Below are 5,519 nucleotides of genomic sequence, written 5' to 3'. Positions count from 1 at the left end.
AGCGTCAGTATCCTGAATAGCAGCTATTAATTGCTCTAGCACAGTAGTTGTCAAACTGAGGTGATTTTGCTTCCCACTCCTGCCCCAGAGACACACAGCAATGTCTAGAGACATTGGATGTTACAACTGAGACAGTGCTTCATAGTGGTTAGATGTCAAGGTTGCTGCCAAACATCCTACAGCGCTTAGGACAGTCCCCCATAACAAAGAATTATCGAGTCTAAAATGCCAACAGTTCTGAACTTGAGAATCCTTGGCTAGTGTATGTGTCAATTGTATGTTTCTGAGAAAGCAACTCTCAAGAAAGCTTCCTTTAGCCTGTTGTTTGTTACTGTTAGTTGCAGCTGACATTCATTGAGGGCTTACTATATGCCAGATATTTATTGTAAACAGTTTAAGTGGATTATTTCATTTAATCATCAAAAACTCTATGCTGAATAGAGACAGTACCAGGGCAAGTGAGAGCTGGATGGGCACTTGGAAACTCTCTGCCTCTCGGAGGAAAGATAATTAAAAATGGGCAAAGGAGATCCTAAGAGGGAAAATGTTATCATATGCATTCTTTGTGCAAACTTGCCAGGGGGAGCACAGGAAGAAGCACCGGGATGTTTCAGTCAAATTCTCAGAGTTTTCTAAGAAGTGCTCAGAGAGGTGGAAGACCATGTCTGCTACAGAGAAAAGAAAATTTGAAGACATGGAAAAGGCAGACAAGGTCTGTTATGAAAGAGAAATGAAAACTTATATTCCTCCTAAAGGGGAAACAAAAAAGTTCAAGGATCCCAGTACACCCAAGAGGGATCCTTCAGCCTTTTTCTTGTTTTGTGCTGAATATTGTCCAAAAGTCAAACATGACCATCCTGGTCTGTCCATTGGTGATATTGCAAATAAACTGGGAGAGACGTGGAATAACACTGCTGCAGATGACAAGCAGCCCTATGAGAAGAAGGCTGCTAAGCTGAAGGAAAAGTACGAAAAGGATATTGCTGCATACCGAGCTAAAGGGAAGCCTAATGCAGCAAAAAGGAAGTCATCAAGGCTGAAAAAAGCAAGAAAAAGAAGGAAGAGGAGAAAGATGAGGAAGATGAAGAGGATGAAGAGGAGGAAGAATGTGAAGAGGATGAGGAGGAAGAAGAAAATGATGATGATGAATAAGTTGATTCTAGTGCATTTTTTTTTCTTGTCTGTAGAGCATTTAACCCCCCTGTGCACAACTTACTCCTGTTAAAGAAAAGCACTGAAATATAAGGCTGTGTAAAATTTGTTTTAAAACTGTACAGTGTCTTTTTTTGTATAGTTAACACAGTACCAAATGTGTCTTTAGATAGCCCTGTCCTGATGGTATTTTCAATAGCCACTAATCTTGCCTGGTGCAGTATGGGGGTTGTACATAGGCATGGAAATTTAAAACAGGTTCTTATGGTGCACAGTGTAAATTAGGTATATATGGGGATGGTAGTTTTTTCATCTTCAGTTGTCTCTGATGCAGCTTATACGAATAATTGTTCTGTTAACTGAATACCACTCAGTAATTACAAATAAATAAAAAATTACAGCTGTTTTGTTGACATTCTGAATTCTTCTAAGTAAACACAATTTTTTAAATTAGTATTGTCTTTTTCATAGGTCTGGAAATTTTTCTTTTTAAGGGGAAGCTAGTCTTTTGCTTTTGCCTATTTTGGATCACACGAATTATTACAGTGTTTATCTTTCATATAGTTAGCTGATAAATAAAAAGCTTTTGTCTACGCACCCTGCATACCCATGATGAGGGTATAAAAGTTGAATTGAGACAGTTTTCATCCATAACTGAAACTTAAGTCTTGACCAGTTAAAAGCAGATTTCACATAGCCCAGTTATGTTTACAAAGTGAAGAGTAATGGGATTACTCACAGCATGGGATTATTAGAATCAACCATTTTGAAAGTCTGTCCTTGAAGGACTAATAGAAAAGTATGTTCTAATCTTTACATGAAGACTCTATACTCTTTATTTGCAGTTCCCATGTTAAAGATCTGAGAATGTATCCCCAAAAGCATGAGCTTAAAATACAAGGCTGCAGAAGCTTTTAAGTTTAATTTGGTCCTTTTTGTTTATCTTTGCTTTTGTTTCCAGTATTCTGGGAGGTGGGTCATAGAGGATCCTGCTGTGATTTGTCAGAGAGTGTTTTGCCTATGTTCTCCTCTAGGAGTTTTATAGTTTCTGGTCTTACGTTTAGATCTTTAATCCATTTTGAGTTTATTTTTGTGTACGGTGTTAGAAGTGTTCTCAGTTCAGTTCAGTTCAGTTCAGTCGCTCAGTCGTGTCCGACTCTTTGTGACCCCATGAATCGCAGCACGCCAGGCCTCCCTGTCCATCACTAACTCCCGGAGTTCACTCTGACTCACGTCCGTTGAGTCAGTGATGCCATCCAGCCATCTAAAATCCTCTGTCATCCCCTTCTCCTCCTGCCCCCAATCCCTCCCAGCATCAGAGTCTTTTCCAACGAGTCAGCTCTTCGCATGAGATGGCCAAAGTACTGGAGTTTCAGCTTTAGCATCATTCCTTCCAAAGAACACCCAGGGCTGATCCCCTTCGGAATGGACTGATTGGATCTCCTTGCAGTCCAAGGGACTCTCAAGAGTCTTCTCCAACACCACAGTTCAAAAGCATCAATTCTTCGGCGCTCAGCCTTCTTCACAGTCCAACTCTCACATCCATACATGACCACAGGAAAAACCATAGCATTGACTAGACAGACCTTTGTTGGCAAACTAATGTCTCTGCTTTTCAATATGCTATCTAGGTTGGTCATAACCTTCCTTCCAAGGAGTAAGCGTCTTTTAATTTCATGGCTGCAGTCACCATCTGCAGTGATTTTGGAGCCCAGAAAAATAAAGTCTGACACTGTTTCCAGTGTTTCCCCATCTGTTTCCCATAGAGTGGTGGGAACAGATGCCATGATCTTCATTTTCTGAAGTTTTCCAAATTTTCTGGCATATTGAGTGCAGCACTTTCACAGCATCATCTTTTAGGATTTGAAATAGCTCAACTGGAATTCCATCACCTCCACTAGCTTTGTTCATAGTGATGCTTTCTAAGGCCGACTTGACTTCACATTCCAGGATGTCTTGCTCTAGGTCAGTGATCACACCATCGTGATTATCTAGGTCATGAAGATCTTTTTTGTACAGTTCTTCTGTGTATTCTTGCCACCTCTTCTTAATATCTTCTGCTTCTGTTAGGTCCATATCATTTCTGTCCTTTATCGAGCCCATCTTTGCATGAAATGTTCTGTTGGTATCTTTAATTGTCTTGAAGAGATCTCTAGTCTTTCCCATTCTGTTGTTTTCCTCTATGCATTGATCTCTGAGGAAGGCTTTCTTATCTCTTCTTGCTATTCTTTGGAACTCTGCATTCAGATGTTTATATCTTTCCTTTTCTCCTTTGCTTTTCGCTTCTCTTCTTTTCACAGCTATTTGTAAGGCCTCCTCAGACAGCCATTTTGCTTTTTTGCATTTCTTTTCCATGGGAATGGTCTTGATCCCTGTCTCCTGTACAATGTCATGAACCTCCATCCATAGTTCATCAGGCACTCTATCAGATCTAGTCCCTTAAATCTATTTCTCACTTCCACTGTATAATCATAAGGGATCTGATTTAGGTCATACCTGAATGGTCTAGTGATTTTCCCTACTTTCTTCACTTTAAGTCTGAATTTGGCAATAAGGAATTCATGATCTGAGCCACAGTCAGCTCCTGGTATTGTTTTTGCTGACTGTATAGAGCTTCTCCATCCTTGGCTGCAAAGAATATAATCAGTCTGATTTCAGTGTTGACCATCTAGTGATGTCCATGTGTAGAGTCTTCTCTTGTGTTGTTGGAAGAGGGTGTTTGCTATGACCAGTGCATTTTCTTGGCAAAACTCTATTAGTCTTTGCCCTGCTTCATTCCATATTCCAAGGCCAAATTTGCCTGTTACTCCAGGTGTTTCTTGACTTCCTACTTTTGCATTCCAGTCCCCTATAATGAAAAGGACATCTTTTTTGGGTGTTAGTTCTAAAAGGTCTTGTAGGTCTTCATAAAACTGTTCAATTTCACCTTCTTCAGCATTACTGGTTGGGGCATAGACTTAGATTACTGTGATATTGAATGATTTGCCTTGGAAACGAACAGAGATCATTCTGTTGTTTTTGAGATTGCATCCAAGTACTGCATTTCAGACTCTTATTGACCATGATGTCTACTCCATTTCTTCTAAGGGATTCCTGCCCACAGTAGTAGATATAATGGTCATCTGAGTTAAATTCACACATTCCAGTCCATTTTAGTTCGTTGATTCCTGGAATGTCAATGTTCACTCTTGCCATCTCCTGTTTGACCACTTTCAATTTGCCTTGATTCATGGATCTAACATTCCAGGTTCCTATGCAATATTGCTCTTTACAGCATCGGACCTTGTTTCTATCACCAGTCACATCCACAGCTGGGTGTTCTTTTTGCTTTGGCTCCATCCCTTCATTCTTTCTGGAGTTATTTCTCCACTGATCTCCAGTAGCATATTGGGCACCTACTGACCTGGGGAGTTCCTCTTTGAGTATCCTTATCATTTTTTCTTTTCATACTGTTCATGGGGTTCTCAAGGCAAGAATACTGAAGTGGTTTGCCATTCCCTTCTCCAGTGGACCACATTGTGTCAGACCTCTCCACCATGCCCGCCCATCTTGGGTGGCCCCACCGGGCATGGCTTAGTTTCATTGAGTTAGACAAGGCTGTGGTCCTAGTGTGATTAGATTGACTAGTTTTCTGTGATTATGGTTTCAGTGTGTCTGCCCTCTGATTCCCTCTTGCAGCACCTACCGTCTTACTTGGGTTTCTCTTACCTTGGATGTAGGGTATCTCTTCATGGTTGATCCAGCAAAGCACAGCCACTGCTCCTTACCTTGGATGAAGGGTATCTCCTCACCACCGCCCCTCCCGACTTTGAATGTGGAATAGCTCCTCTAGGCCCTCCGGTGCCCTCGCAGCCACCGGTCCTTGGACGTGGGGTTGCTCCTCCCAGCCACTGCCCCTGGCATTGGGCGTGGTGCAGCTCGTCCTGGCTGCCGCCCCTGACCTCGGACCTGGGGTAGCTCCTCGGCTGCAGCTCTGTGTGCCGTCGCAGCTGCCCACACTCTGTGTTATAGTTTCAAGCATTCTAGTTTCATTCTTTTACAAGTGGTTGACCAGTTTTCCCAGCACCACTTGTTAAAGAGATTGTCTTTTCTCCATTGTATATTCTTGCCTCCTTTGTCAAAGGTAAGGTGTCCATAGGTGCGTGGATTTATCTCTGGGCTTTCTATTTTGTTCTGTTGATCTATATTTCTGTCTTTGTGCCAGTACCATACTGTCTTGATGACTCTGGCTTTGTAGTAGAGCCTGAAGTCAGGCAGGTTGATTCCTGCCTGTTCCAGTTCCTGATTCCTGATCCAGTTCCATTCTTCTTTCTCAAGATTGCTTTGGTTATTTGAGGTTTTTTGTATTTCCATACAAATTGTGAAAT

At 41.6% G+C, this 5,519-nt stretch overlaps 1 pseudogene; it reads left to right on the top strand.

Moving 5' to 3' along the window:
- Positions 1 to 516: 516 nt before the first annotated feature.
- LOC102402225 lies at positions 517 to 2,114 on the top strand (annotated as a pseudogene).
- The last annotated feature ends 3,405 nt before the right edge of the window (positions 2,115 to 5,519 follow it).

This window comes from Bubalus bubalis, chromosome 6, assembly GCF_019923935.1.
Source record: "Bubalus bubalis isolate 160015118507 breed Murrah chromosome 6, NDDB_SH_1, whole genome shotgun sequence".
Lineage (NCBI taxonomy): Eukaryota > Metazoa > Chordata > Mammalia > Artiodactyla > Bovidae > Bubalus > Bubalus bubalis.
This window is presented reverse-complemented; position numbering and strand designations above follow the sequence as displayed.